This window comes from Sarcophilus harrisii, chromosome 1 (genome assembly GCF_902635505.1).
Source record: "Sarcophilus harrisii chromosome 1, mSarHar1.11, whole genome shotgun sequence".
Lineage (NCBI taxonomy): Eukaryota > Metazoa > Chordata > Mammalia > Dasyuromorphia > Dasyuridae > Sarcophilus > Sarcophilus harrisii.
The window spans coordinates 197,202,987-197,227,197 of NC_045426.1; positions in this window are offsets into that span (position 1 = coordinate 197,202,987).

Genomic DNA, 24,211 nt, shown 5'->3' on the forward strand with positions numbered 1-24,211 from the left:
TATCTTTGAAAGTTGTGGGCTCTCTGAGCAGAAATCTTTCCAAAGTCACACAACCCCTTTTACCATTGATAATTTTTTTTTGAGTTCAACTTTTATTATATAAGAGAGTAGACTTATAGCTGATTCTATTGCTAGAAATACACAAACATAAAAGAATGTTTCACTGAGAGGAAATTATTATAGATTTGAAAAAATACTTGAAAATTCAGAACCTTCTAAGTGAACACCAAATAGGGACCATGTTTGAATAAATTATCCACTTGGGTCTAAAGCTATTCTAAAAAGAAGGATGTTGTAGCATAAAAGGCTAGTGACTAATGTATATCCTCAGCTACCAGAGTGACGACATTAAATCAGATTTTCAATTTATGTCGAAAAACAAAGACAGAGAGGAAGATTTATGAAAGGCAGCAAACATTGCTATTCTTTCTCTTTCTCATAAGTTCTCATGCACAGGTAATTTCCTCTGTCACATTATCAAGGACTAAATTTTGCTGTTTAATGAATCACTCAATTACCCTGATAGGAGGAAAAGGTTCATGCTTGAACAAATTATCTTACAACCATTTGGGAATGCTACAACACTAACTATTTTGTTGTTGTTAATGGAAATTTAGTTACTCTAGCTTCTGACAATAAAGAGAGAAAAGGAGAGAGAAAAAGAGATTATTCTTAACACATCTATGCACTATAACCAATAAAATTTGCAAATTATACCTGATAGTTCATGTAATTGTCTAAAACATTTTCTGGACAAGGAGAAATTAGTTTTAAGTAGTGCTATTAGTTTAATTTTTATTGATTTATGCTATTTATAGCCTCCAGGTTTTATAGTAATGCTTTCCTTTTTGTAAGAGAAAGTGAATCAAATATACTGCTTTTTAAAAGTTATTCTATATGGAGAGTTTTAGTCTTTTAAAATTTGTAACTATTGAAATTCATTATGAATTTATCCAAAAAATAGGAGCAGAGAAAAAGCACAATTCTACAGTTGTTCATTTTATTAAAAACAATGAGACAAGATTTTAATTTCAAATGTTTGCCTTATATGTAATGAATCTATGAAATGGCTATATGACCTATACTCTAATAAATCATTATTAAAGTTTTCAAATAATAAAGTGTCATAAAGAAGCATGTAAGTCTATGGCTATATTATCATTTCAGTAATTTTATTTTCATAACAACTTACTTCCATTTCTGAATTTCAATAATATTTGACCCTGACAATATAACTTATTGCTAACAGTCTTAAACAAATTTGTTTCTTCATCAATTTAAAATACTAAAATAGGATCTATCTCCTCTCATCATCTTTAAAAAATTATTTGCTGCTTTTTACAAACCTTATAGCCATTTATATATTATACTGTATATAGTAATGTAAAATTTTATGGTCATTTCAGAAAAAGAGAGAGAGAGAGAGATAAAGTTAAATAAAGCCAATTGGCAAAGAAGCTACATCTGGCAGTGCTGATGACATTCTCCTCCTAAATCCACCTAAAATCTCAAAAAAAAAAAAAAAAAAATCACTGCCAGTGCTGTTTGTAGTGGCTAGAAACTGGAAAATGAATGGATGCCCATCAATTGGAGAATGGTTGAGTAAATTATGGTATATGAATGTTATGGAATATTATTGTTCTGTAAGAAATGACCAGCAGGATGAATACAGAGAAGATTGGCGAAACTTACATGAACTGATGCTGAGTAAAAGGAGCAGAACCAGGAGATCATTATATACCTCAACAATGATACTGTATGAGGATGTGTTCTGATGGAAGTGGATTTCTTTGACAAAGAGAAGATCTAATTCAGTTTTAATTGATCAATGATGGACAGAAAGAACACTGGGAAATGAATGTAAACTGTTCGCATTTTTGTTTTTCTTTCTGGGTAATTTCTACTTTCTGACTCCAATTCTTCCTGTGAAATAAGAGAACTGTTTGGTCCTGCACACATATATTGTATCTAGGATATACTGTGACATATTTAACATGTATAGGACTGCTTGTCATTTGGGGGAGAGGGTGGAAGGAGGGAGGGGAAAAATCGGAACAGAAGTGAGTGCAAGGGATAATGTTGTAAAAAATTACCCTGGCATGGGTTCTGTCAATAAAAAGTTATTTAAAAAAAATAAAAAATCACTGCCAGATGAGTTCTGCCACTATGGCTGGATCTCCAAGATTGGTCTTCAGACCAATTTGACTCCTAGAGTCCCACACACACACTTCTGGATTCTTGTACTATATAGGCCTCCTCAGAGCTTCTAGGTTTCTTTGAAACAAACAAAACCAGAGCTTCCTAATTTCCTTCACCTAAAATGAGAAAAAAATAAAAAACCTTACTTCAGAAAGCAAATAACTATAGCCCATATTCATAGGACCAGATGTTAACTTTGGAGCAGAGAAAGGGACCTAAGTAATTTTATCTCACCAGATTATGCCATCACCAAAGGAATCAAAAACCAGAAAGATTCAGAAAGAGAGAAATAAGGACAGAGAACAAGTACTTAGCAGTATTAAAGTATTTTGGATATGCTCCCAGTTAGCTAGATCAAAACCCGTAGCCGATCAAAAAAAATGCTGACCACATAGAAAAACTATACAGATTGTGTGTATGTGTCACAACAACAATAACAATCTTACATCCTAAGGGGCTGCAGAATTAGGCTAGAAATCTCATTAAGTATGACATATATATGTTTTGCATAATTTCACATGTGCCTTCTTAAAGAGGCTGGGGCTAGGAGAGTAAGAATCTGAAACTCAAAGTTTTAAAATCAAATGTAAAAAAAGTTTTATATATAACTGGGAAAAATAAAAATATTAAATATAAAAAAGAAGAAAAAAGAATATGTTGTGTATTCTAAAAACTCTCAAAGTATGAGAGCAATATCATAACTTTTTCCTCATGTAAGTTTGGCTAATTTTTCCTTAAATGTACTGAGAATATCTTTGAATCTTAGTTGACGCAAAGCTGTTGATAAGATTTCTGGGACACCTAAATGCATAGCAGCCACAAAGAGATCAAGAGATTCATCATATTATACTATGATAGTAATTCAGCAAGGGAGTCTCACTCTACTGAATCAATTTGAAGTATTCTCAGTGCCTATCCAATCCCTAGGGTCTTTTTCAGTTATGGCTAAATAATTTTTTGTTAATTGCTAAATTAGCTATATGTCTTTTTTTTATACCAATATTGGAACTACCATGGATTAGGTCCCAGTCCAGAACACCAAGGCACTTTCCTCACATATCACTGCAACTCTTCCAGTCTCTTCCTCATGGGAAGTAACCTCAAAGATGATGTACATATTTATCAGTCCCAATTCAATTTTTGCTTAACTGTTTTTTTTCTTTATTTTAGTTCTTGTAAAAGTGATGATTCTACTATCTGGGTGGGAAAGGGATAAAGAACATATTAGAGGACAAAACTAATGTAAAAACATGACAGCAAAAGGAAAAATTTTAGATCAATTACCTCAATTGTCCCAGTTTTAGTTATTGAGTTCAAAAATGTGTTGTGAATACATGTAAATCATCATTTCAATGTAGTTTAAGATATTGAACAATATCATTTGTCTAAAATTACATCTTCTTCATAGGGGCAGATCTGAATTCTGTACTTTATAATGTAAACTGGTTCTGTGATTTCATTGCTATAAAGCACTCTTAAATGAAGAAACTATTTCTAATAGTGCAGGCTGGCACCTTTTCCTGCAATTTTAAGACTTAAAAAATTATTTAGAACACTAAAACAAAAAAATGCTGATGTAGTATCCATTATTTTGATTCAAAAGTTAATCATCAAATCAGGGCTTGTCTTAGTGACTAGAGGTTTTGTGACTGGAGAAAATACAGTACCTTCTACAAGGCTGAATAAAAATCCAATAACTCAGAGAGGAAGAAAAAGCACTTTCCTTCTTTCAAAAAAAAAAAATCAGCCATCAGTTCATTATTTCCAATGATAATATTTCAGCAGTATAATGAAGTCTTTTTCCTTCATTAGTTTAGCTTTACAACTTTGGCATATCCAGTTATTAAATGAATTCAATAACAATTTAATGAATTACTTCCCATTGTCTCTACATAGCAGCTTGAACCTGCTGATGGATAAAGGAAGGAAAAGAGAGTTTACATTTCAAAGGACTTTCTTTTTCCTTAGGCACAGATCTTTGATTTTCTAGGACATATTAAACATAAAACTCCAATTCATGAGTGATGAAATCTATATCAAATGAATTCAGATTTTTTGATCAGTCCTGCTTAGTGTCATGTAAAAATCATACTGCTGCCATCCTTTATACTTCCAGGTTGATATGAATTCAAGATTATACTTCTGAGCAACAAAAAGTTGCTATTTCTGTTTCTTCCTTTGCTATTTATGTTACAAGAAAGAAGGAAGGAAGGAAAAAAAAAGGAAGGAAGAAAGGAGGGAAAGAAGAAAAGAAGGAAGGAAAGAAAGAAGAGAAGGAGGGAGGAAGGACCTGAGCAAAAATCATTGGCTTCTTCAATGAGACAAGACTACCATTTATTTATAACCTGGTAATTATTCTGCCAATGTACCTCTATAACAAATCTACTTTTATTGCCTGATTATTTACTTTTCAACATCTACTCTAGCATCATATATAAAATGTAAACATTATTACAGCATATTCCTTAATTTTCCAGCTACCAAGTTGTCCTATTCAGATAATTTCCCAGAAAAATTTAAAGACCAAATATGTATTAATGTAGACAAAAACTATATCAATTCAATGCAATTGAACAATAAAATTAAATAAATTAATTGGATTAAGTGATTTCTAAGGTTCCTTTTGTTTAGGGGTGAGATACCCTAAACAGTGATAGGAATCCCCAGGCTGGTGAATTCACACTCCCAGTCTCCAAGCAAGGTTTGACAGAAAATGGGTTTATTTTCACTGAGAAGTCTCAGTGGGCTAGTTCCTGAATAGGAAGTTAGCAAAGATTTGGGATACAGATCCTTGATTTTATTTAGCTTTCTATGGCCCAGGGCTAATTTCCAGGTCAATAATGGGTGGTGATTATGCCCCAGGCCAAGATCTCCAAATGAATTGAAGGTGAGGATTATTGTAGAAGTTTCCCCCTGGGAACCAAGGAGAAGGAAGGGAATGCTCCAGAGGCCAAGGTTGAGATTCAGAGATTTTCCAACCCAGACCCACCCTCCACAAAGATCAGGGGGACACAGAGTGCTATTACATCATTCCCTCCACAAAGATCAGGGGGACACAGAGTGCTATTACATCACTTTCAGCTCAGACATTTTTGTAATCTTAAAGAAAAGATAAAATATTCATAAAAATACAATTTTTTTTTTTTTTTGACTAAGACAACCAAATTAGATCAAGGCACTGGAATTTAATAGAACAAGTTTATAATCAAGGATCAATTTCCATTAAACTGCTTTTCTAGAAACTTTTTTTTTTTATCTGAAAAAATGAACTAAGTTTTGTGCATTAGAAAACAGTTTTGGGTGAGATGAAAACATGTCAAAATTCAAACAAAATAAAGGTGCAAAATCAAACTTCTCCCTACTGGAGTCCATTTTACACTCAGCTGTCCAACTGATATTATTATTAAATAATATTATTAAAACCAAAATTGTCACTCTCCTATTTAATAAAGCCAACGATTCCCATACATCACTTCTATAATGCCAAAGAAACTGAGCAAGATAGAAATTAGAGAACAATTTAATAATTTATTTGAAAGGGAGAGATTTACTGGGACCAAATGGATCCATGGTTTGGTCCCAGAACTGAATGAGACTATCGTCTCAAAGAATTCAGCAGTGAATGTCAGATACAAGATTCTTTTATAGGGTAACAAGAACAATAACATAATGGGAGAGGTACCTGGATGGAGATAATAACCTAATGGGGGGAGGCACCTAGGATGACATAATGGGAGGTACTGGAGAGGCTCCTGATATTCTAATGATGTCTAAAATGGATAAAGACCTTTATCCCATCAAACATTAGGAGGGAATGATTATAACCTAAGGTCTAAGATATAAGAATTTTATCCTAACATTAAGAGGGAATAGTTATAACCTGAGGCAGAGTAACTGAATAGGACAATTAGGGAAACTGGATCAGGACATTAAAAGGGAACTGTGGCACAACACTTCCAAGATCAAATATAAAATCCTATTTGACATTCAAATCCCTTTGCAACCTGATCCCCTCCTACTCTCGAGTTGTTTTTAGAAATTGCTCCCTGATGTATCCTGCCCCATGTCTCTTCAACAAAGGAATACTGGTCTTCTTGATACTCCTCAAACAAGATACTCCTTCTCCAGACTGAGAATTTTCACTGACTGTTTCCCATATCTGAAACACTTTCCGTCTGTCTCTTCCTCCTGTAATACCAGAAAAATTGAGGCAAGACAGAGATTGGGTTTTAATCTTTTAATGTGGAGTTTTAGACTAGCCAGCCATATGGGACTCTTGTCCAAAGTATTTGGCACAAATAAACTGAGAAAGGGAACTTATATAGAGTTTTAGCTGACTAGGGTTTGCAAACAGAATACATAACCTGAGTATACAATCTCATAGGGGAAACAAAGGCAGGTAAGGGGAGCAAGGACACTGGGTGGGCAGACAAGCCATAATTCCAGGAAAGGATCATAATTTAATCCCGTCAGGATAAGGGTCAAACTAAGAAGGTGAAGGACAGGAGACAGCAAGGGAGAGGCAATACTCAACAGAGGGGGAATTATCCTAGCAAGGATCAAAATAATGCACCTAGATTTTGTGATACAATGGTATGTAAAGGTGATCCAGCTATATCTCTTCCTCCAGACTTCAGAAGAACTTCTAACCTCTTCCTCTTTTTTCCATGATTTTAATAATAGAAACAAAGGAATTAGATTCCCTTTTCACAATATCTAAGAACATATTTTCTTTCCCTAAAGGAAAAGGGACCTAAAATATCATCTGATTTAAAGCTGATTTTCCCCAAGGAGCAATTCAATTCTTCTACGGGATAATGAGGCATATTATACACAGGTATTAATGGTAATTAGTTAAGGAGACATTCATTTGCAAGAAATGCCAACATTCCAATGAACTGAAAGCAAGTCTTTTTAGGCCCAAGTAATTCAAAGAAAGGTTTAAGAAAATGGTCCCTGGATCATATTCTCTCATCACCTGAAGAAATCTTAATTTTAGAAATCCGTGGGGCTTTGAGCCTAATAAAAGGGATATGAATGAGTTTGAAAAAATACTGAGTTCAGCTTGATAAATCTAAGCCAGTACTTCTCAAACTTTTTGATCTCAAAAATCTTATTGTGCTAATAAAAATTAGCAATAATTCCCAAAGAGCTTTGTTTATGTGGGTTTTATCTCTCAATATTTGCCATATTAAAAATTAAAATATCTTAACATTATTATTTTTAAAACTGCTGAAATAATGCAAGTACCCTTTCCAAATGTCCCTGGATCATACTTTGAGAACTGCTACTCTAATCCATAGTTTCTTCTCTCTTCTAATTGTCACACAATGTACAAATATATACCAGGCATGAAAAAAATGAGCTCCATCATTAAGGGTTGTGGGAGGAGGGGATGAGAGGAGGAAGGAGAAGGAATAAGCTTATTTGCTATAAGAGATCCATAAAACATTGCAAATGAAGGTCATTCGCTTTAACTAGAATGAAACACAATAGCAATGTAATTTTCTTAATCTCCTGTATGACTTTCCTTGCATGCATTACATTTCCATCCCTCATTTCTTTTGTCTCATTTCATGTCTTCTATTATAATGGTTTTAATATGCTTATCCTCCAGTCTCTCATTGGCATTGCTTCAATTCACTAACTGTAGGTAATTAGCCTTAGGGTTTCTGAGCCTCTGTTATTTCAGTCAGTTGTTTGAGGCTTAGTTGTTTTTTTGTTTTTGTTTTTGTTTTTAACCAGTTCTTTCCTTAATTTGCAATTTAAAAGTCAGAATAAGGTCAATGTCAACCAAGGTCAAGATGGCTTAGTTTGGCCGTAATTTGAAGTAACTAATTATTCTGCTTCAGTCTTTTCATTAAAGATACATAGCCAATGTCAGATACCTTATTTAAAAAGATGGATGATTCATGAAACTAAAATAAAGTGGGGTTCATCATACAGATAACCTTCAAATCTAAACAGCTAGTACTCTTCAACCACAAAGCTACACAGAATCAAAATGCTCTGCATTCTTCAGAAGGACAGAGCTAAGAAAATTGGTGGGATTACTATAATCGTTGAAAACTGTGTGATTTCTTCTAAAGAAGCAAATGAATTCCACTCAACTAAGAAAAGATTCAGTAAATTTCTATGTTCATGGTATTGTACTAGGCCCTTGGGAAGATACAATTGCAAAAAAATAATATAAACTATATTCCCAAAAGGAATTTATAATCTAGTGTGGAAAAATAGAGACCAAACTATGAAAAGATTCACGATTTTCTCCTTTTATGGAACTCCAAGTGTGAGAATTCCCTTCATAAAACAGATCTATTTCATCTAGGACTTAGTCATAATGACAAAGCTGTGATTTAGGATGTTGTCTGAGACTCAGATCTGTTAAATCATGTATGCCAGGATTACACAGAAGCAGATTCAGTCGAATTCTAGAGACCCTGACTCTGAATGGGGTGGAAAAGACATTATATGTACTAAAACAACTCAAATACAAAACAAAGAATTGTCAATGTGTTGTAGAGGTACAAAGAAAAGGAAGAGAAATTCTGATGAGAGAATGTAATGCTGGAGAAACTGAGGCAGGATAGAGATTAGAGAACATTTTAATAATTTATTTAATGGAGAGATTTACTGGGACCAAATGGATCCATGGTTTGGTCCCAGGGCTGAATGAGACTATCGTCTCCAAGAATCCAGCCAACAATGTGAGTTCTCAATGACCTATATACACATGGCTCAGACACAGAGGGTAGACTGAGGCAGGGGTGCAGTCAGGGTGCTGAGAGAGGGAACGGGACTCTGGCAGGGTGGGGTGAACCTCCTGAGATGAGATGGCATAATCAGGAGAAGGCACCTCAGACATGGGGAGAGGCATATTGATAAGACAGTATCAGACATTCAGATAGCTTGGGATGGGGAGAAGCATTCTGATATTCTAAAACATAAGATCTTTTATCCTTATCTTTTATCCTTTATTCTGATAAAGAGGGAGGGAAGGTTTTGCAGAACTGAGAAGCAGGGAAACCAAGGCAGGACTGAGTCAGAATAATTAGGGAAACTGAGTCAGGACAATAAAAGAGAACTGTGGCGTAACAAGAGATCTTTCAAAGAAACTACATCTTGCTAAAGGATATCATAGATAATGAAGTAATATCAATACTAAGCATATATATACCAAGTGAGATAGCATCCAGATTCCTACAGAAGTTAAGAGAGCTGCAAGAAGAATTAAACAACTATACTAATTGGGGATCTCAGCTTTGCTCTCTCAGAACTAGATAAATCAAATCACAAAATAAATAAGTTAAAGAGGTAAAAAGATTTTTAGAAAACTTAGATGTGATAGACCTTTGGAGAAAATTGAATGGAGACAGAAAGGAATATACTTTTTTCTCATCAGAACATGGAATCTATACAAAAATTGACCACGTATCAAGGCATAAAAAACCTCAAAATCAAATAAGAAAGACAAAAATAGTAAATACACTTTTTTCAGATCATGATGCAATAAAAATTACATGAAATAAAAGACAAGGAGAAAATACACGAAAAATCAATTGGAAACTAAATAATCTAATTCTAAAGAATAAGTGGGTAAAACAACAAATCATAGACATAATCAAAATTTCATCCAAGAGAATGACAATAATGAGACAACATACCAAAATTTATTGGATGCAGTCAAAGAAAATTCTTAGGTGAAATTTTATATCTTTATAAACTTTCTTGCATAAAATAGAGAAAGAGAAAATCAATGAATTGGTCGTGCAACTAAAAAAGTTAAAAAATAAAAAAAGAACAAACTAAAAATCCCCAATTAAATGCCAAATTTGAAATTCTGAGAAAAGGAATTAATAAAATTGAAAGTAAGAAAACTATTGCACTAATAAACAAAACTAAGAATTGGTTTTATGAAAAAAACAATGAAATAGATAAATCTTTGTTAATTTGATTAGGAAAAGGAAAGAAAATCAAATTACTAATATCAAAAGTGAAAAGTGTGAACTTTCCACCAAAGAAGAGAAAATCAAAGTAATAATTTTACCTAACTGTACCCAACTTTGCCCAGCTTTACCCAACTATTCCAATAAATCTGATAATCTAAGTAAAATGGATGAATACTTATAAAAATATAGTTTGCTCAGATTAACAGATGATGAAATAGATTAAATAATCCCATTTCAGAAAAAGAAATTGAGCAAGCTATTAATCAACTCCCTAAGAAAAAATTTCCAGAGTCCAATGGATTTAAAAGTGAATTTTACCAAATATTTAAAGAACAATTAATTCTAATACTACACAAACTATTTGGAAAAATAGGGAAAGAAGGAGTCCTACCAAATTCCTTTTATGACACAGATATGGTGCTGATACCTATACTAGGTAGGGTCAAAAAAGATAAATAAAATTATAGATCAATTTTCCTAATGAATATTGATGCAAAAATCTTAAATAAAATATTAGCAAAGAGATTACAGCAAGTTATCACCAGGATAATACACCATGGCCAAATAGGATTTGTACCAAGAATGAAGGGTTGATTCAATATTAAGAAACCTATTAGCATAAATGACAATAGCAATAACCAAAACAACAGTAATCACAATCACAATCAATATTGTATGAGAAATGTCAGCTTTAGCAATAAGAGAAGAAAATGAAATTAAAGGAATTAGAGTAAGTAATGATGAAACCAAATTATCACTCTTTGCAGATGATATGATGGTATACTTACATCAAGAAACAATTAACAACTTTAACAAAGTTGCAGTATACAAAATAAATGAGCATTTCTATATGTTACTAACAAAGTTCAGCAGCAAGAAATACAAAGATAAATTCCATTTAAAGTGACTATAGATAACATAAAATATTTGGGAATCTACTTGCTAAGACATAGTGAAGAACTGTAAGAATACAGTTACAAAACTCTTTCCACACAAATAAAGTCAGATAAAAACAATTAGAAAAATATCAAGTGCTCATGGATAAGCTAAGCTAATATTAAAAAATGACAATTCTACCAAAATTAATCTACTTATTTAGTGCCATATCAACCAAACTGCCAAGAAATTACAGAGAAAAAATAATAATAAAGTTCATCTAAAAGAACAAAAGATCGAGAATTTCAAGAGAATTAATGAAAAAAATGCAAATGAAGGTGGCCTAGCTGTACCAAATCTAAAGCTGTATTATAAAGCAACCATCATCAAAACTTTTTGGTATTAGCTAAGAAATAGAATAGTCAATCAGTGGAACAGGTTAGTTTCACAAAACACAATACTCAATGACTATAGTAATCTAGTGTTTGATAAACCCAAAGACTCCAGCTTCTTAGATAACTATTTGACAAAAATTGCTTGGAAAAGTGGAAAATAGTATGGCAAAAACTAGGCATTGACCAAAACCTAACACCTTATACTAAGATAAGGTTGAAATTAGTTCATGATTTAAACATAAAGAGTGATGCTATAAGCAAATTAGAAATACAAAGGATAGTCTATCTCTCAGATCTGTGAAGGAAAGAATTTGTGGACAAAGAACTAGAGTACATTATGAAATGCAAAATGGATAATTTTTATTATGTTAAATTAAAAGGTTTTTGAACAAACAAAACTAATGCCAACAAGATTAGAAGGAAAGCAGAAAACAAAGAAAAAAAATCTTACAATCAAGGGTTCTGATAAAGACCTCATTTCTGAAATATATAGAGAATTGACTCAAATTTATAAGAATACAAGCCATTCTCCAATTGATAAATGACAAAGGAGATAAACAGACAATTGAAGAAATTGAAACCATTTTTAATCATATGAAAAAATGCTTTAAATCACTATTGATTAAAGAAATTAAGGCAACTTTAAGGTATCATTACACACCTCTCAAACTGGCAAAGATGATAGGAAAACATAATGATAAATGTTGAAGGGGATGTGGGAAAATTGGACACTAATACATTGTTGGTGGAGTTGTGAACTGATCCATTCTGGAGAACAATTTTGAACTATGCCCAAAAAGTTATCAAACTGTGCGTACCCTTTGATCCAGGAGTGTCTCTACTAGGTTTGCATCCCAAAAAGATCATAAAATAGGGAAAAGGAGCCACATGTAAAAAAATATTTATAGCAGCTCTTTTTGTAGTGGCAAGAAACTGGAAACTGAGTGGTTGCCCATCAGTTGAAGAATGACTGAATAAGTTATGGTATATGAATGCTATGGAATATTATTGCTTTGTAAGAAACAATCAGCAGGATAATTTCAGAGAGGCTTGGAGAGACTTACATGAACTGATGATTAGTAAAATGAGCAGAATCAGGAGATCATTATACATGGCAACAACAAGACCATACGATGATCAATTCTGATGGATGTGACTCTTTCCAACAATGAAATGATTCAGGCCAATTTCAATGATATGTGATGGAGAGAGCCATCTACGCCCAGAGAGAGCCACTGTGGAAAATGAGTATAGATTACAACACAGCATTTTTGCTATTGTTTGCTTGCTTTTTGTTTTCTCATTTTTTTTCCTTTTTTGAGTTGATTTTTCTTGTGCAACATGGTAAATGTGAAAATACATATAGAAGAATTGCACATGTTTAACATATATTGAATTACTTGCTGCCTAAGGGAGGGATGCGGAGAAGGGAGGGAGGAAAAATTAAGAACACAAGGTTTTGTAAACGTGAGTATTGAAAACCATCTATGTACATATTTTAAAAATAAAAAGTTGAAAAAAATATCAAGAAAAACTTCCTTGATGGCCTAAAAATAAAGTGGGAGGAGAAATTAAAAGAGTCTACTTATCATCTACTGAAAGAGATCCCAAAATGAAAACTTCCAAGAATATTATAGCCAAATTTCAAAACTCCCACGTCAAGGAGAGAATATTGCAAACAATCATAAAGAAACAATACAAATATGGTGAAGTTACAGTCAGATTAACACAAGATTTAGCAGTTTCTACATTAAAGGATTTGAAGGCTTGGAATATGATATTCCAGAGTACAAAAGATTTAGGATTACAATCAATAATCACCTATCCAACAAAACTGAGCATAATATTTCAGGGAAAATAGATATTTATTGAAATAAAAAATTTTCAAGCATTCTTGATGAAAAGACTACAATAGAATAAAACATTTTACTTGCAAATACAAGACTCAAGAGAAGCACAAATTGGTAAACAACAAAAGAAATCCATAAGGAATTCATTAAAGTTGAACTATTTATATTCATGCATGGGAAAATAACACATGTAAGGCCCAAAAGCTTTCTCATTACTAGGGCAATTAGGAGGAATATACATAGATAAGGCATGAGGGTAAGTTGATTGTGATGGGATGTTTATCTAAAAAAAATAAAATTAAGGATTAAAGAAGATGAATGCATTGGGAGGAAGGAAAAGGGAGAGAGAGAATGGGATAAATTATCTGACGTAAAAGAGGCAAGAAACAGCTTTTACAATGGAGAAGAAGATTAAGGATATGGGAGTTTCAGGGGATAGGAGTAAGAAGGAAAGGAAACAAAGAGGGAAGGGAAGAAGCCAATGAGAACTGGCTCAAAAATGGAATAACATAATGGTTAGTTGGGATAGAAATCTATTTTATTATACAGGCAAGTGAAAGGGGACAGGAATGAGGTGGAAGGCAGAACTTTTATAAGGTAGGCTATAGGTTGAGGAAGGTAAAAGTTACAAGTAAAACATTTTTGACAATGAACAGGGTGAAAGGAAGGAGAGTAGGAAAAACAAGGGGGAAATACATAGTTAGTAAACATAACTGTGAAAAAAAATTACAGCAAGTTTCACTTATAAAAATCCCATCTCTGAAATACATGGAGAACTGAGTCAAATTTATAGAAATAAGAGCAATTCCTCAATTGATAAATGGTCAAAGTATATAAGCAGGAGATTTTCAGATGAAGTAACTAAATCTATCTAGAGTCTTATGAAAAAAAAATTCTAAATCACTATTGACTAAAGAAATCCAAATTAAAACAACTTTGAGCTACCTTACCACATCTATCAAGATAGGCTAATATGACTAGGAAAATGAAAATTGTTGAGAGAATGTAGGAAATTGAGACACTAAAATTGAGATACAAGTGTTCATAAAGTTGTATACTGAGTCAACCATTCTCTACAGTGATTTAGAATTAAGTCCAAAGAACTATAAAACTATGCATATCCTCTCACCAAGTAATACCACTACTCGATCTATATTCCAAAGAGATTTTTTTTTAAAAGGAAAAGGACCTATATGTACAAAAATATTTATAGCAGCACTTTTAGTGGTGGAAAAAAAAATTGGAAATTGAAGGATGTCCATCAACTGGGGAATGGCTGAATAAGTTGCTGTATATGATTGTGATGGAATACTATTACATCATAAGAAATAATAATAAGGATATTCTCAGAAAAACCTGAAATCCATCTCCAAAGAAATAGCTGGTGAAATATGAATGCAAATTGAAGTATATTTTTTCTTTATTTTTCTTGGGATTTTTGTCTATTTTTTTTCATAACACAACGAACATGGGAATATGTTTTACATGACTGCACATCTATTAACATCAAATTGCTTGCCTTCTCAATGAATGAGGAGAGAAGAGAGAGAGAGGGAGAGGAATAGGATTTGGAACAGAAAAAAAAATTTAAATGAATGTTAATTTTTACATGTAATGGGAGGAAATAAAACACATTTTAAAATAAATCTATCCCAGAGGTTCTCATATTTTTTGTTCTAATGAACTCTTTACACTATCAAGAACTATTGAGCCCCACCCCATTCCCTATAAAAAAAAAGCCATTAGGGTTTCATTCTGTTCATGACACCCTAAACAGAATGATGATATGCTTCTTTCAAAAGAGATCTTTGAAAACACAAATGGGGCAACTAGGTGGTATAGTGCATAGAGCACAACCCTGGAATCAGGAGGACCTGAGTTCAAATCTGACCTCAGACACTTAACACTTCCTAGCTGTGTGACCCTGGGCAAGTCACTTAACCTCAATTGCCTCAGGAAAAAAAAATAGAAAACACAAATGTTTCCTTTAGAATTTTATATACTCATTATATATTATAATACCTGGCACAAATCAGGTGCTTAATAAATAAATAACTGTTGATTGACATATATGGGAAAGAAATGGCAAAAGACATGCATTGCTAAACAATCTTTTTGATAGGAAGGTCATATCTCTAAATATGGACTTCTTTCATCACTTTTTGAGCACAGATTGTGGCTAATTGACTCTCAAAATAGGTAGAAGTGGAGAGGATAGAAAGGGAGAGTATTCAAGGACAATCCATCATGTAAGTTAATACAATCAATCAGTCACTATACTCTTCTTAAGCACCTATTATGGGACTAACCACTATGCAAAGTAATGAAGATGTAAAACAAAAAATAGCCCCCCCAAAAAAATCCCTGCCCTCAAGTAACTCTGAGACAACTGGAGGAAATCATGTGATCTACTTATGCATATAGGTATGTGTTAATACACACACACACATAACACAAATATTGTTTAAATATATTATACTATATATTGTGTAGATAGATAGATAATCTTTGATAAAGACACTAAAATTTAGGAGGATTGTAAGGGGGTTCTTACAGAGAGTGAGATTTAAGTTGAAACCAGAAGGAAGCCAGGGAAGCCTGGATATAGAGTCAAGGAAAGAAAATATTCTAGGAATTGAATATAGCCAGTGAAAAGGCTTTGAATTGTAAGATGCAATGTCATGCTCAGAGTAAAGGGGAGAGGGGAAGGAGAAGGGGGGAAGAGTATGAAATGAAAGAAAAATGGGTAGGAAAAGGCCAGGTTATGAAAACTTTAAAAGAAAAACAGGGAACTTTATATTTGATCCTGGAAGTAATAGGAAATAACTGGAGTTTACTGAATAAGTTTGTGATAGTTTTGTGAATAGGGTTAGTCATCTAAGGTAAATCAATTTGATGTCCGAGTTAAGGATCAATTGAAATAGACTCATTACCCCAAACATTTCTAGTAGGAACATGGATATTTTACCATCTCATACAAATTGTCCAGATCTTACATACTTACCTAGACTTCTTCTGTCAATAGTTTTTATATAAGTCTAGATAAAAGAGTGAGTTTAATCAATCAAAAATTAATGTTTTTCCAACTCCCGGCCTTTGCATTGTCTTGTTCATAACTTTTATTTTTCTGCAGAAGAACACTTAACAGCTTTTAAAAATAACAACTGGTTTCTTACTGTTCTTGTTGATGATATTGATGATATATAGTTGAATATATATCTCTTACAGGTCATGATAAAAAAAATCTTTGACTCCAATCTGATGTTAAAACTTTTGTGGAAAAAGTCATATCTCTAGGTTCCTATATTTCATTCCTATATTGACAGGAATTATACCAATTCTGGCTTACATTGAATTGGGGAAAATCCAATTAAATGCTAGTTAGGATATAGAACCAAAAATTATAGTTAACTCTTTCAGTAAGTTGTTTTGAATGAATATTCTCTTTTGTGCATTATCCATAAATAGATAACATGCCACATTAAAATGCACAGTTCTTTAACTCTTTTAGCAATTAATCATATATTGCCTTGTAATATCTCTTTTAATGAACTGTCATTCTATTGAACTACTGTATTGAACCATTATTTGAATGTGTTATTACTTTATTTTTCAGTTAATTTATTTAAGTAAATTATAATCTACTTGAGATCAAGGACCAGATCTCATTCAAGCATATTGTCAATAAATATTAAAATAAAATCAAAATCAATTTGTTCAGCCATATAACCGACCCCTTGTAATATAAGTATACTTAAACATTAACCAAAATAAATTAAGAAAGTAAAATCTTAGTTGTGGAAAGTCATACAAAAGGAAAAAGGATCATAGCATCATAAATTTATCCATCCTACTCATTTTCTGGAGAACACAGAAACCCACAAAGGTTAAGTGATCGCCTAAGATTATAGCAGGTAGAATTTGAATCCAGCTTCTCAAACTCTAGAGATTTAGCATTTTAAGGCATTTAAAGAAGCTAGGTGGTATGGTAAATAGAGAGTTAGGCTTCTGCAAGCTCTCCAAATTCTGTTTGCTCCAGTTCCTCATAAAATGAGCTAGAGAAAGGAATGACAAACCACTCAAATATCTTTCCCAAAAAAATCTCAAATGGGGTCACAAAGAATTAGATATGATTGAAATGACTCCACATCAATAATAACAACAAAAATACAGGAGCTAGTAAGCTCTGCCAAGACTTAAGACTGCCTAGAATGGTTCCTGAACATTGGGGCTTTCATTTTATATGTGAGAGAACAAATTAATCAATCACCAAACATTTGTTAAGTACTTCTTATGGTAGGCACTTGGTCCCTGCCCTCAAAAGGCTTACATTGCCCACCATATTGGAAGAGTAGAGAACTATCTATTCCCAAGCCCTATCAAGGACCTTCTATTGGCTGAAGACAAAATTATTGTCACTATTTTCTTGTTCCTCTCCTTCAAGGAAAACAGTAGAAGAATATTAGAGTGACTAAGGCCTTACACACACACACACACACACACACACACACCCCCCCCCCCCCCCCCGGCCATTGCTCAACAACATAATATTTTTGTTGTTTCAATATTTGCATTGTTGAAGTCATGTGTATGGTTTTCCTGTTTCTGCTGACTTCCTCTTAATTAGTTAATATATTATCTCATTCTTCTCTGAATTCATTATATTCACAATTTTTTATCCTTTAGTAATATGCCATTATATTCATATACTGTAAATTCTTTTTAGCCATTAAACAATCAATTGGTATCTACTTTGCTTCTAGAATCAGGGTGTTTTTGTGTTCTCTTGCTTTTGGTTTTCATACTATAAATACTGTATTATGACTATATTAAAGAAAATTAGAAATTTCTATCTTGGATTTCTTTCTACAATTATTCCAAAATTAACTATTCTCATCTTTGGTATGTTTACCAGTTTTCTAGGTATAAAGAAAATCTCAGAGTTGTTTTGATTGATGTTTCCCTCATTATTTTTGACTTGAAAAAGTGTTTCACTGGGAAAATATTTTTACAGTCAAAGGTTCTGATAAAGGCCTCATTTCCAAAATATATAGAGAATTTACTCTAATTTATAAGAAATCAAGCTATTCTCCAATTGATAAATGGTCAAAGGATATGAACAGACAATTCTCAGATGAAGAAATTGAAACTATTTCTAGCCATATGAAAAGATGCTCCAAGTCATTATTAATCAGAGAAATGCAAATTAAGACAACTCTGAGATACCACTACATACCTGTCAGATTGGCTAGAATGACAGGGAAAGATAATGTGGAATGTTGGAGGGGATATGGGAAAACAGGGACACTGATACATTGTTGGTGGAATACATACATAAATACATATATATATGTGTGTATATATAAATTTTCTATATATCTTAATTATCAAATCCTTATCAGAAATAACAAGATTTTTTTTCCTCAAAAAAAATAGTTTCCCTTTTTTTGCTACTTACATTAATTTTTGTTTAGGTAAACCTTTTCAATTTAATGTAATCAAATTTATCTATTTTATGTTTTTAATTGCCTATCATCCTCATTTTTAAGAACTCTTTCTGCCTTGTATTAGTTCTGAAAGATCCTTGACCTAGTTCTCTGCTAAAAAAAATTTTCATGACAATTTGGCTTCTAATTCTACCATTCAATCCAAATGTCTTTCTCCAAGGTTAGCTAACTATCTTTTAATTTCTAAGTCTAAAGACACAAACTCTGTTCTCACTCCTCTTGATTTTCTCTGCAACTTTTAACACCACTAATTACTCCCTCCCTTTACATGCTTTCTCTTATACTAGCTTTCATGACAATATTCTCTCATATCTCCTGTGTTATTTTTCAGTCTTCGTTTCAGGTTACTCATCCATAACTTATCCACAAAGTATAAATGAATCATGGGGTATATTCTAGGCCCCCTTCTTTCTATATCATCTTTTTTATGCATTCTTATAGGTTCAATTAGTGTTTCTCTGCTGATTACTCCCAAATATCCATATTTCCCTACTGAGTTGCAGTTCTATTTCAAAGGTCTGCTAGACAGCATTTCAATTTAATTCTAAAACAAAACTCATTGAACCATTTGACAAGTGCCATGGACTTTGGTAGAGAGAACTCTCCTTTCCCTCCAAACCAGCCCCTCCTTCAAATACACCTGCTTCTGTTGAGAATATTTTCAACTTTTCCACTTTAAATTTTCCATCCACTCAGTTTGACAATCTCAATGTCAACTTTGTCTCTTTCCTCTCTTTCAGGTCTCATAGCCAAGCCATTGTCAATTCTTCTTGCACATTATTTTTTCATCTGTCCTTTTCTTTTATTCATGTGATCATTGCCCTAATTCAGGTCTTTATCACCTAACACCAATACTACTGTAATACCCTCTTGATTAATCTCCCTGATTCAGTTCTCCTGGATTCTCCATAGAAATGCCAAAATCATTTCCTAAAGCACAGGTCCAGCCTTCTCATTCTCCCTTTTGCTTTAAGGGTAAAAGACAAACTCCTTTATTTGGTATGTAAAAACTATTTGGTTCTGGCCAATGTCCTTAGTTTTACTTCATATCATTCTCTTTGTGAACTTTATATACTAGCCAAACTTTCCTATGTGCTGTTCCTTATATGCAACATCACATTCTCCACCTCTGTGCCTTAAACAAGTTGCTCCTCATGTTTGGAATATGTCTTACCTCAGCTTCTTGGAATCTCTAGCTTTCTCCAAAACTCAAGTGCCATCTTCTTCATCATTCCAGATATCTACACTAGTGTGTTTGATTTTTCTCTTCCCCTTAATTTGCTTTATAATTACTTTTTATTTACTTATCTCTGTATAAATGTTGGATAAACAGTTTGAAAAGAATATGTTTTTGTCTTTGTGCAATTTCAGGTAAATAATTTTTCAAAAAGTTTATTGAGCATTTGCTATATTACAAACACTGTGCTAAATACTCTAAATACAAATAAAAACAAAAAGATATATTCCCTGCCCTCAGCAGCTTACATTCTAATGGAGGAAGGCAATACGTGAAAGAGACTTGAAAAGGATAAGGTGGGAGAAGAGCTGATTAAGTCCAGGATGTTAGAAGCAGATCTAGGACTAGAATGGAGGATGATTGCTCTGGGGATTCCTCAAAGTGAAAGTTGGGAGAAATTTACTAATGGGGTCTACAAAGAAAGAGAAATGTTCCAGGGGAAGAAGGCAACTGAAATGTGATGCTCAAATCCAGAGTCAGCAGCAGAGTTGGAAAGAATGAATAACTCCAGACAGCACATGCTTATTAAATATAAGATGAATTTAATTTTAATAATCTTTGAAATGTGAAAAGGACTTTGATGAATGATAAAGTATACAAAGAATCCCAATTTCTCATGTGAAAAAATATGATTTTATTAAAGAATCAGAATTATATTTCTTATTATCTCAGGATTTCTGAGTGTGTGTTTGTGTGTGTGTGTGTGTGTGTGTGTGTGTGTGTGTGTGTGTGTCTGGGAATGAACACAAACTATGGATCCTAAAGTTTTTGCTTTTCTAAAAAAGCAATGTGACTGTTAGAAAAAACAACAGAGCCACCTGTTGGTTAAGCAAAGAAAATGACCCCTACAAAGCATCTGGAAGGATTGAACTGTTTTTTTCAATCAGAATTTGCCACTCTTTTCTAAGCAGCAATTTTGGGGATTTTTAAAAGATGATAAAATTCAAGGTAATCTTATCCCTCTCTCCCCCACCTGCCATTACCACTAAGATGAAACACTGTTTGAAAAAGGTATGTCTCTTGCAATCTGGTCTTTTCTACCTTCTTTTCTTCTTTCTCCTCTCTATACTCCTCCCCATTTCTTCCTCTCCTTTTTCTCCTTCCCTCCTCTTACCTCTCCTCCTCTTCTTTCTCCTCTACTTTCTTTTTTCTCTTCATCCTCCTCCTCCTCTTCTTTCTCCTCTTCCATCTAGAACTCTGAATGATGAGTTTTCATTTTCTTTTGACAGGCCTGGGCCCACTATACCAATTTCCAGATATCTCTAAACCATGAAACTGAAAACCTTAATTTATCTTCCCTCCATATATTATCTCCTTCTATTAGAATATAAGCTCCTTAACAGCAGGGACTATTTGTTGCCTTATATTTTCTATAACCAAAGCTTAACACAGTGACTAGTACACTGTAAGTGCTTTAATAAATGCTTTTTAAATTAAGTCATTTATTCATTTTATGAAGACTAAAAAGTATATTGACTCTGGGGAATTTCTAACTTAGTACAAACATATGAGTCCATAAAAATGACTTCTACAAAATTTAGAGTACAATTCTTAACAGTGCTCTTTAAAAATAGAAGAGGCAAACATTTTTGCAAATACAATGGAATTTGATTATTTGCTGTCTTTAACTTGAGGTTACTTATATTTTAGTATCATGAGTCAAGGGGAAGGAAACATATCAATAGGGTAGTCAGCTGACATTTCTCTTTCTGAAGCAATTTAGGGTTGGGGGTATTTATTAGGTTTCTATAACAAGAACAAGAAGTAAAAACAGAGCGGGGCGTGGAGACCTATGAAAAACATGGTCAGCTGTCTGGGGCTGGCTATATAGGATAAGCTCTCATTCTAAGGGCAGAATAGTCTCATGTTGGGAGCTAAAAATTCAGAGCTTAGCAAATGGCCTGGCACATAACAGATAATCATTAGAGGCTTATGACTGAGTTACTGGAGGAACCAACTTATGATAGAGAAATAAACCAGTAGTCTATTTAAATAGTCCTGATATGGCCTGAACCAAGACGATGGGAGTGTCACAGGATAAAGGTGGCATATACAAGAGATATCATGAAAATAAAATTAATAGACCATGGGAACAAATTGGATATGGGAGGAGGACTGTGATAGAGACTGAGGAGTCAAAAATAATTACATAGGTTTTGGGCCTGTGTGGCTAATGGTACCCTTAACAATAATGGAGAAGCTAGGGGAAAGTAAGTGTTTTTAGGGGGCAGATGGAGTCCACATTTAAACATGTTGTCTATAAGATATCCAATTTGAGATATCCAAGAGGCAACTGGAGATGTGAGACTGGAGACAAGAAGTAGATAAATAGATTTAAGAAACATCAGCATAGTGATGATCATTGAATTCATACGAGCTGTTAAGAGAAGAGGGCTCAGGACAGAGCCTTGAGAGAGATCCATGGATAGAAGATGTAACCTGGATGAAGATCCAGAAAAGGAGACTGGAGAGTGGACAGATACATACAAGTAAAAATAATGTCAAAAAAAAAAAAAAAAAAAAAAAAAAAAACCTAGGGAGAAATGAATGCTAAAGTGTCAAATGCAGCAGGGAGGTCAAAGATGATTATTGAATAAAGACTATTAGATTTGGTAATTAGGGCATCATTATTAACTTTGCAGACAAGAGTCTCATTTGAATAATAATATCACAAGCCAGATTTTAGAGAACTACCACAATTTTGAGTGGGTAGTAAACATGGATTGAGTAAATCTTCAAGAAGGAAAGATTACTTGAGTGAAAGAATTGGAATGAGAGCCTGGAAAAGGCAGTGGGGAGCAAGGAATATGCCAGATCAGCACTTTGATCAGTGAGTGAGTCAGGAAGGATCAATAGAGGTGCTAAAAAGCGTGTTCAGAGAGGCTGTGTCATCAGGGAGGAGCTAGGTCTCAGTGAGAGCCAAAAGATGAAAGGAGTGGAAAAGAAAAAGATCTTGGATGAAAGCACATATTCCAGACAGCACTGCTTTAGTGGGTCATTGAGGGGTTGGAAAGCAAGGAGGATGGAATTAAGAAATTAGATGGAAAAGGGGGGAGTTATGAAGAATGAAGTTTGTATAAGGATAACTGGGATAACATCACTAGAAGGTTCAGCTTTAGAAGGAAACTCTCAGAGTTTTAATGAATAGCACTACATAATGTACATATTATGTATGTATGTATTATGTATTCACATAATCTCAAGCAAGGTGACCAGTGTAGGAAATAAAAATATCAATTAGCTGACCCTTCCTTGCTTCCAATAGAATGAATTAATATTCATTCCACAGGACTCTTTATTCCTTTCCCAAAATACCTGGTCATACCAAACCCATGTAAGAACTCTATGAAGAGCCAGAAGACTTTACTGGTTTAGAAGAATAGTAACCCATTATAATAGGTAAAATATTAATAATAATAGCATTTATATAGTGTCTATTCTGTTTATCTCATTCAATCCTTACAACCTTATGAGATAGGCAATTTTATTACGTCCATTTTAGTGTCAAGGAAACTGAAGCACACAAGTTAAGTGACTTGCCCAAGCTCAAAAAGCTAGAAAGTATCTGAGGTCAGATTTGAACTCAGATTTCCCTGACTCCAAAGTTAATGATTTATTTTCTCTATGGTCTCAATGGGGACATGGAACTCAATCCAGGACCCCACAGATTCTGTGCTCATCTTTCTATACTGCTCCGTGATCTTATTTCCATGTAAAACTGGCTTGCTTTATTATTTTGTTCTGTGCTTGTACATGATTGTACATGATTTGTTTTATAATTACTTAGGTTTTATATTTCCAAAAGCAGAAGGGAGGAAAACCCAGTGAATTGGATTAAAGAAAAGAAAATATGAGGGAAAGGAAGGGTCTATGCCTCAAGATATAGTTTAAATTATCTATGATAACATTTTATTCATACCAAGAATTCAAGAATAAATGAAAAACATATTAGTATATACCACACACCAAGCTAAGAAGTACTAACCAGAACTGGTAAAGGAAATTGCCTTACCTGTGATTTCCCTATGCCAATTAAATAATAGGTCTAGTTCCTATCCTTACCCACACTTAGGTTGTTCCTACCCACTCATTCACCCTCAAAGCAAAAAATATTTCATTTTTGTGTGTGTCCCCAGCACCATGTATAGTGAATTGAACTGAGTTGATCAGAGGATCAACTTATCAAAATTTCAAGTCT